At 39.9% G+C, this 9926-nt stretch overlaps 1 long non-coding RNA gene across 1 annotated transcript; it reads left to right on the forward strand.

Annotated features, from left to right (window-relative positions):
* Positions 1–518: 518 nt before the first annotated feature.
* Positions 519–8292, forward strand: LOC103179013. The gene is made up of 3 exons (XR_487933.2): positions 519–564; positions 3872–3940; positions 6277–8292. It is a non-coding gene; the product is annotated as an uncharacterized LOC103179013 (long non-coding RNA).
* The last annotated feature ends 1634 nt before the right edge of the window (positions 8293–9926 follow it).

Below are 9926 nucleotides of genomic sequence, written 5' to 3' on the forward strand. Positions count from 1 at the left end.
CAGTCATGTATTTATGTATGTAGCTTCGCTCATAAAATACACATTCAATTCCTTTACAGTATATTCTGTGAAACACTTTGAGACGTCTCAATAACGTGATAAGGCACTCTATCGAATGCAAGGATTTTTATTATTATTCAAGTCCAAAGATTATTATTATTATTAATAATAGGTATCAGCCTGGCTCAGTTAGTAGTACTCCCTTCATATATAGTTTATTATTATTATTATGTGTGCATGTTAATATTACGCATATTATTATGTATGTATGTATAAATTTGGTGGTGGCCAATACTTAAGTGACAATTCACAATTTAATATTTGATTTAATATTTCTTCCCCATATCATTTGTTTTTTGGCAGCCGAAATTACATCAGTCCTGCAGAACGAAAGGAGTCAAAATTGTGCTCGCTGTCAAGCACGCAAGGGTTCCCCTGGCCCCCCCGGCCCCCCGGGCTCCCCGGGCCGGCAAGGCCCCCAAGGCTTCTCGGGGTTACCGGGCGCACAAGGACTTCCGGGTCACAGTGGTTCAGTGGGTCTTCCGGGTGCCAATGGACCGATGGGTAAATCTGAATCATTACGAATTAGGATTGTGTACTACAGTAAAATGTATATTTATACAGCGCCTTTCATGTCGCAAGCACTTCTCAAAGTGCTTCACAATGCCGGCTGGGCACCTGAGGTTAGCGGTAATGGGGCAAAAGGGTATGTTTTATCAACCCCAAAGGGTTGATTCATAGAATACGAGTTAAGTTAAACCGGTTGATCTCCTATATATTGACCTCAGCAGATTTGTGGTCAACAGTGAGAGGGATGACAAAGTGCTTACTTCTGTCTTACTTATGTAAATCCATGCACTCCTCCCCTCGATCTCTCCCCTTCCTCCCCCTTCTCCTCTTCTACCCTCCTCCACACGCCTCTGTTTACCTAGCAGTAAGTAGGAACCCAGTTGTTAGTTAATTGGCAAATTGCTTTACGGGGGCTAATAATCCCTTCAAAATAAAAATTTAATTGGTCACTCAATCCACAACTATTGGTGCGCAATTGGCTGCAGTGTTACACCCACAAAATACACTATCAATCCATTTTACAATATATTGTGTGAATCGCTTTGAGACATCTTCAAGATGTGAAAAAGCACTATATCAAATGCAAGGATTATTATTATTATTATTATAAATCAATCAGTGGGATAACCCTCTCCAAATCAGGAGACCTGATCATAAAAAGGTCAAGAAGTGATTAGAAGATCGCTTTGGATGAAGCCAATTTTTGGCCAATTTGATCTCGTCCTTCTATAACACCCATACTTTCGTTCTAGTTTCTCCTTTAAGTGAATTGAAATTGAAGGCAGTTTGAGCATGTGTCCTCAATATCTGTTCCTATGAAATTGATCCCTATTGTTAGCTGCTGGTCATGAAGTCGCTGTTTTATTTTTGCTTGAAATCCCACATGTTGCACGGCTTCTGCTATTTCTTTAACAGATTTAAAGATTTTTAAATCTATTTTGGATAGTTTTCCATCACATTTAAAATCATCCAGTAAGCTAAGCAAAGCAACGTGTCACTGTGAGCGGACAAACGAATACTCCTCGTAAGTGAGTAATGTAATAAAAAAAAGTTATTTGCTTAAAAGGAACATTTAGGATAGTAAAAAACTGCTGCTCAAAAACATACCATAGTGTATTTATATATTAAATCAGCCTGTTCTGCCTGCTCAGATTGACTTTAAAGATGCCTTGGCACTACTCGAAAAGAGAAGGGAGTTTCTCCCGGTGCCATGGTCAACAATACCGCAGATAAAATTGATCATTTGTTTCATGGTTGTTTGTGAGACATTGCTGTGCACAAATTTGCTGCCATAGTCATTACACTTCACAGTAGTGACTTGTGAAGCATTTTGAGATGTCCCACTGACATGAAGGGTGCTATATCAAATACAGGAATTAGTCATAGATAAAATCGAAGACTCGATGGAATGAGGCAGAGATGACCAATGGGACAGGAATTTGCACTCAACCATCTGTAAAACTATTTATCTCTGTTTTGAAGTGCTCTGAGCAATTCGATATCTCCTCCAGCACAAGGAGAAATTCAGAACTGGGAGCGGGATTTATAATTCCTGCTGCAGTAGCCTGCAAGTGAGGCTGAGGTGGATGTTCCTATTATTATTATTATTACCAACGTGGCTTCGTTGGTAGCACTCTCACCCCTGGACAGAAGGTTGTAGTGTGCAAACCCCACATTGTGAAATGGAACTCATATACTCTAAGATGAGCGGCATGTAGGAAGAAGTTCGTTAGTCGATTGGTGGATCGTTTTCCGGGGGTAATAATCCCTTATAAAAATAAAATTTCATCACTCAATTCACGCTTGTTTGTGGGACACTGCTGTGTGCAGTTCACTTTACAGTGGTGCACTTTGAGATGTTTCAATGAGGTGATAAGGCACCAAATCAAAAAGGCTTATTATATTATTAAAAGTTTGGTTTTGGCCTCATGTTTCCCAATTAGTTACATTTCAATTTCACTTTTTGCTAAAATTGGGATCTTATTATAACCTTTCTAACTATGGCATTTTGTAAATAAAATGCATGTGGAAACTATACGAGTCAATTAAGCTTGAGTAACAACAAACATTGTGATTGGTTTAATAGGAAAACATTTATACACTAATATACACTAAATTGTACAGTTTTAAAGGGGGTTCAGGAGCAGAGAGCTGGTGGTTCACATGCACCGGTCTTTGAAGGTTGCAGGACAGGTTGATAGAGCTGTTAAAAAAAGGATATGGGATCATTGGCTTTATAAATAGAGACATAGAGTAGAAAAGCAAGGGCATTCTGCTATAACTTACTGGTTAGGCATCAGGTAGAATATTGTGTCCAATTCTGGGCACCACACTTTAGGAAGGATATCGTGGAGTCCTGTAGCTCAGTGGTTAGAGCACTCGCTTTGCAGGCGAGAGACCTGAGTTCAATTCCAGGCAGAGCGAAACCTTGGGCAAGTTTCCTTACTCCACACACCTAATAACAATCCCTCCAAAACCAAAAAAAACAATAATAAATTGGTCATTTTCAATCTACGACTGTTTGTGGGACATTGCTGTGTGAAGCTGGGATTGTTGTCCTTAGAACAGAGAAGGTTAAGGGATGATTTAATAGAGGTGTTCAAAATTATGAGGGGTTTTGATAAGTGTAGATATAAAGGGAAAACCTTAGGCAAATTTCCTTATTCTGCACGGCTCTGATAACGTAGCAGTAAGCCGGAACCTGGTTGAAAGTCAGTTGGCGGATCACTGTCCAGGGTAATAACCCCTACGAAAAAATGGGTCATTCAATCCACAACTGTTTGAAGGACGCTGTGCCAATTGGCTGCCACATTTAACCTACAAAATACACAGTCAATTTAGTATATTGTGTGAAGTGCTTTGAGACGTCAATATCAAATGCAAGGATTATTATGTAAACAGACTGATATGGTGTGGGGGGAGGTAGGTATTTATCTTAGGGAGATGCTTTCCATTTACACAATTCATGTTACAATTTGACACTGAAATCCACATGTTGGCAGATTCAGTGGTGACCTGTGATCAACTATTTTGACAAAGCAATGGTGGGGTGGGGGTGGGGAGGGGTTTGTGGGGGGGAAGAGAGAAAAAGTGATTGTCCGGTAAATATCAGCGGGTTATTGCCAGGAACAGAATTTCCGATCATGTGCTTATATCGTCAGTCACAATTATCACAACAAATAGTATATTCTTCACTCGCCTATATCACCACATCAATACAGTAGAGATATATTTGAATGTTTTAACAGTCTTCTTTAATCCTTTTGTTCCTCCCTTTCTCCCCGCCCCCGACCCTTTCCAGGGATGCCAGGTGAGAAAGGTGATAAGGGTGTGGGCTATCCTGGACAGCAAGGCATACCGGGACAACCGGGTAAGTAATTGGGGAATAAGTTTCTATTATATCACTATTTATTTCCTTTTTTGTTTAGGGTTATTAATATAACTTTGTTAACATAAGCTTTTCAGGAACTCAGCAGAACACTGGCTTGTACATGGATCAGGAGTGTGCATATAAATCAATAGATCAGTGGTGTGCACATTACCGAGCAATAGTTTGTAAAATGGATCAGTAAAATTCTATAGATTTACTGGTCAAAGGACCAACATTGGTGGAAAGGTACATCAATATATTAAATTGTAAAGCTGTTTCATTTGTTTTCTCAGTCATTAAGAGGAAACATCAAAGTGTCAGAAACGCAGGCCAACTGCCATACACTTCATCATGAAATGTGTTTGGTCCTGAACTTGCATGATTTAATGCTACATTAACGAGGTTTAGTTCGTCTTGAGTGGTGGCCTTTCTTTATTTAATACTTTGCCAACTTCTGTTGCACCCTTAACTCAAGAAGGATGAGTATTCTTATCGAAGATTATAGCTGTTAAGAGCTGGAATAAATATATTATTTATGGGACGCACAGAGAGATGTTTGAATTTCTGACAAATTCGATACTGTGATTGCGTGGTTGCCAAGATAAACTAATTTTTTGCAAGACTTCCCCTGCAACAAGGCACAAGCGTAGTGAAATGTTCCCTTTCTGTGAATACTCCTATATTCCCACATAAAACGTGTTGCAGCTGGAACCATTGGACCTAACTCTCAGCAGCACGTACGGCACTTGTGAATGGATAAGAACCCATCTATAATAACAGGCTTGCACTTTAAAGACATAAAATTGCTTTACTGAATGAGGACAGGATTGGGCTTGGGAAAGATAGCTAATCCCAACTGGGGCCACACTAATTAGCCTCAGTACCCAGGTTGGATGTCAGTGAACACGAACCACTGTTCCCATTCGTAATTACCAACCCTCATATTTTGGGTGAGATGGTTTTCTTTTGGTCAACCAGGTGTTGGACACATGCCTTTCACCATGCTTAAGAGTGTCTGATTCACAATAAGAGTTATACATATATATATGTCACCTACATGTCACCTACACATAAAGATTTCCCCATGTCTGGACTAGAATGTGCACTCCCTGCTTACCTAATTCCAAGAGAGCATTAGGCGCAGGTTGGAAAAAAACAAGGCTTGGGGACCCTAGAATGTGTGTTGGAGATTACGCAGCTAAAACTGCATAGTTTGCCATTGAGGGCACCATCTGGCAAGCTTCTCACTGCTTGTCCTGCTAAGACCGCGTTACCCATGAGGGCTTTGGCTTCCAGGATTAACAGGAGCTGAGTGGGAGGTATCTCTGCTCCCGGTGACTGGTCTGTCCCTCCAGGTATTTCCAATGAGTCAGGCTGCTTGCTCCATCATCAGCAGTGCCCTAGAGTACAGCAAAGCCACTTGCCTCTGAAAGCAGACTACTGAGACCTCAACGGTTGGTTGACTGTATTTCGACACTCCATTGTCAAGCACGAAAGCTTGGAGCCTGCCCAGCTCCAACAAGACCCTACTTACCTATTCTCCAAGGAAGATAGTTACCAGTTAGACATTTGATATCTTGACAAGCACAGGTTTGAGCCCTCACTCGGTTGGTGGCAGGTACCAGGGGAAAAAAAAGTTATGCATTAATTTAGTTAAAATTGTGTTTAGATGTTTAAATTTGCCATGTGGATGGTAATATTACAGAAGTAATGCAAGTGCTGACATTTGCCAAACGTTAGTAACCAGTGTTTGATGAAATGGATGGATGCATGGATGAAAACTGAGCAAACTGGTCAGCTTTTGGACACAGGAATTAAACCAATTTTCACCTGATGGTTAAATGTAACAAAATGATGGGGTGCAAAAATTGCGAGATGTTGGTGTAAAACCAAAGGTATAACGTGAAATCAAATAGAACGTGCAGCACGTAAAACAGGCCATTCGGCCCAACCAGTCCATTTCATTGTTTATACTCCACAGGAGTCTTCACCCACTCCTTACCTTTCTGTTCCTTTCTCTCTCATGTCAGAACATAGAAACAGGAGTAGGCAACAGTGCCTTAAGCCTGTTCTGCCATTTTATTAGGTCATGCTTGATATGTACCTCAGCTCCATTTACGCACCTTTGGTCTATATTTCTTGATATCCTTACCTAAGAAAATTCTATCGACCTCAGTTTTAAAAATTTGAATTGATCCAGCATCTACAGCCTTTTCGGGGAGAGAGTTCCAAATTTCCACTTCACTAGACAGTGGTATGTTTAGCTTCCTCTTAAATGCATCTGTACTATCTGATTCTATTTCTGAATTGTTTTTGTTTTTTCCTTTCCCACAAAGGTCCCAGCGGGCTGCCTGGTAATAGTAAAGAGGGTAATCCGGGAATGCCTGGTCCGCCTGGGAAGAACGGAGATCCCGGGAATCCAGGGAGAATGGGAAGTCCAGGTTCGCCTGGAACATGCCAGCCTTCTCTGTGCTACCAAGCGATGGTAGGAAGAGATCCCTTCAGAAAAGGACCAAACTATTGAAGCTGTGCAGATCGACCAAGTTGATGCCAATGCATTTAGACTGGACAATACTCAAAGTGGTGCTTTATCTTCGAAAAGTCCTAAAAGAAGTCTCAGGAAGATTTACATGCGAGTACCTATGTTCCGTGTTAACAAAGTAACATTTACTTAACCATTTCTCATTGCCAAAATAGGAGGATCATGAACTGCTTGGATTGGATCACTAACAACACATCGGTGGGGTTTTCATGAGACTTTCTATTGTAATGGAAAATACAACGTTTTGTAACTGATTCCATGTGTGTAAGATATTGGGAAAGAGCTGGAAAGTGGCATTAATGGAGAAAAAGTACTTAGGGAAACAGGTCACAGTGGCACAGACAGGATGGGTTGAACAAATGTTCTATACTTCTATCGGGTAAAATTTGCAGCGTTCCTTGTTTAATGCCGGAGTAAAATATCAAGGTGGGAATGCACCTCTCCATGGGTTACTCCTTTTCACAGGCGATTTTCATTTTGCAAAGTTTCAAATAGAATCATGCAATCCCAGAAATTTACAGCACAGATGGAGTCCATTCAGACCATCCAGTCTCCATCAGCAAACTGTCCACTGAATGCCACTGCCCTGCTCCATCCTCATACCTTTTCGAGCCGCTATCTTTCATATGCCTGTCTACTTCCCTCATGAAATCCACAATGGACTCTGCTTCCACCATTCTTGCATTCCACGTCCCAACATCTCTCTTGAGTGAAAAACTCTGTGTCCAGGCTTTCCATCACAGAATTTACATTTTTTTTACATTTCTGCACAATCTTACAGGCTAAGACCTTGTGGAATTTAAAGTCTGATGGCCCATTATTTGCAAAATAAAAATCACTTGCCTCAAAAAAAAATTGTAATAAGGTGCGAATAGGAAACCTGGAAAAGAAACACTAATCTGAAAGGTTTTGCTGCCATTCGGTGACGGTAGTTTACGCAGCGTTAAATAAGGAAAGCCGCAAAATTTTACCACTCTGTTTCTAGCAATTCCATTGTGAAATATTGCATCTCTCACCCTGTGTTACACTTACATTTGTTATGTTATTTAATGCTCCGCTGATGGAAGGAGCAGTCAGGTGTTGTAATATCGATTACTGAGTTTGCTGCACATCCATGTTTATCATGTAATAGCATTGGTTACTTAGATAAAAACATCGTCAATCTCCTGAAATGTGACAAGCTGCAAAGTTGTGATTTACTTCCACCGAATTGGGGAGGGAGGGAAACAGACAAAGAAGGCAACAGGGTGTAAAGTGCGATGTTTCATTACAAATTCAATGTAGTAATTATTGAAAATAAATCACAAAGTCCACAAAAAACACAATCTCCGATAATACATTTTTGCATTAGATTTTCTGTAAATCTTCACAGGAAGGAAAGTGACATGTTATTGAAAATAGATATCACAGCAATATACTTCTGGCGTTTTTTACAATACACTACAAATTTACATTTATATAGTGCCTTTCATGTCGGGAAGATGTCCTAAGGTGCTTGACAGTCTTGGCTTCGCATCCAAGCTGAGGGGTGGGGCGCGGTTAGAGCCAAAAGGAAAGGGGAGGGAAAGATGACTGAGTCGCAGTCAAAGAGGAAGGTTACATAAAGTTATTAAAGTTACATAGAGTGATATGGCATGCTGGTCTGAACTGTTACTGAAAGTTACTGAACTGCATCCTTACTGTTTCAGAGTCGATGTATTTATCATGTTCTCTACACTAATAACTCTTTGCATGTGATTATCTGATATTTATCACTTTGAATTTCCCTCTGAAATATCACGGCATTTTGCACGCCAATATTTCCTAACAACACAACGGATTGTCAATTGGCAAATTGCTTTCTGAGGATAATAATCCCTTCAAAGAAAATGAAGTTCACTCAATCCACAACTGTTTGTGAGACACCGATGTGCACAATTGGCTGCCGTGTTTTGCCCACAAAATATACAGTCAATTCACCTTACAGTATATTCTTTGAAGCACTTTGAGATGTCTCAATGATGTGATAAGGCGTTACATCAAATGATTATGATATTATTAAGATGAGAGCCAGGCCATAGACTGGACTTTGTGGATTACTTTCAGTGTTCCTTTTCCGACATTTGTGTGAAATTCACCTGAGATTCATATTCAAGTATGGTTGCATCGTAACTATGTGAGCTGTGGATTATCCCTAAGTAATCTTCAAATATTCCAGTTGAAGAGAGAATCATCCCCACAAAATACATTTAGCCAAAGTTGTTTTTTGTATTCTCTCTGATAATTTTTGCAGGTTTTCTGTACGTTTGTATAACTCTTCATAAAAAGCCAAGTATCTAGGTTATTGAAATTAGATATTGCAATAATATGCTTCCGCTGATGGTATTTAAAGTTACTGAACTGCTTCCAAACAGTTTCAGGGTTAATATATTTATCGTGTTTTGTACGCTAAAAACTATTTTGCATGGCATTGCTGCCAAGAGACTGCTTGTTCTGTACAGTTCCATTCTTCTCTTCCCACAAAGTTAGTGAACAGTGAAATTTATTCCAAAATGTAACTAAATTAACAAGTGTATAACGGTTTACATTCATCTGCTCAACCTGGATCTCTGCAGTGTGTCCTAACGTTTGTCAGATTTTCAAGCAGACAAAGAGAGAGAATTAACAGTCCAAACCTCATCGTTTGGAATTGCAAAGCACTTCTGTGACCTTACTGCCATTTTTCACTAACAATGGGATGGAAGGAGAAATAATTTGAGATTGAGTGAGTCATAAAATGAACCTGGAGTCTTCAAAATCCATGTTAACTGTGTTGCGTCTTTAATCATCATCTCACCAATCACCCAAAATGAGAGCTATTTGTACAGTGTGGTCTAATTTGTGTTATTTCTTAATGGATTCCTTAAACGATAATTGCAGTTGACACACTGGAATCCGTGGACAGGAAGTGGATCGTTTCAGTGAGGACGTCCTGTGTGTTGGGATAACAACAAAAGAACATAAAAATTTTACAAGAAGTACAAGGCCCATCTAGTTTGCTTTCCACCATCCTGGCAGTCGCTTCACATATGTCCAAAACTATACACTGTATCCCGAGATATTATTTTCTAGCAGAAATCTATCAAATTTTTTCCTTAAATGACATTTTCTGCTTCCTCTATCTCCCAGGGAGTCTGTTCCATAAGTTTGCTGTTCTTTCACTGGAACAGTGTTTCTGCAGATTTGGTTTTTAAACCACTATAGGCACTTCAAAATGTTACAAGCTCTCTGAGACGTTACAAGCTCTCTGAGATGTTAGAGCGCTCTGAGCTGGCGTTGCAAGCATTACAGCACTTCGAAACATTACAACACTCCACCAGCCCACCACATTAATTCAATTTTGAAGTGTCATGACTGTGTATTTGTAGTATGCAAGGATTATTTATTAATATTATGCTGAGGATGCATCCATTTGGATTTGGCATC

The sequence above is a fragment of the Callorhinchus milii genome, unplaced genomic scaffold, assembly GCF_018977255.1.
Source record: "Callorhinchus milii isolate IMCB2004 unplaced genomic scaffold, IMCB_Cmil_1.0 Scaffold3, whole genome shotgun sequence".
In the NCBI taxonomy this organism is placed as follows: domain Eukaryota; kingdom Metazoa; phylum Chordata; class Chondrichthyes; order Chimaeriformes; family Callorhinchidae; genus Callorhinchus; species Callorhinchus milii.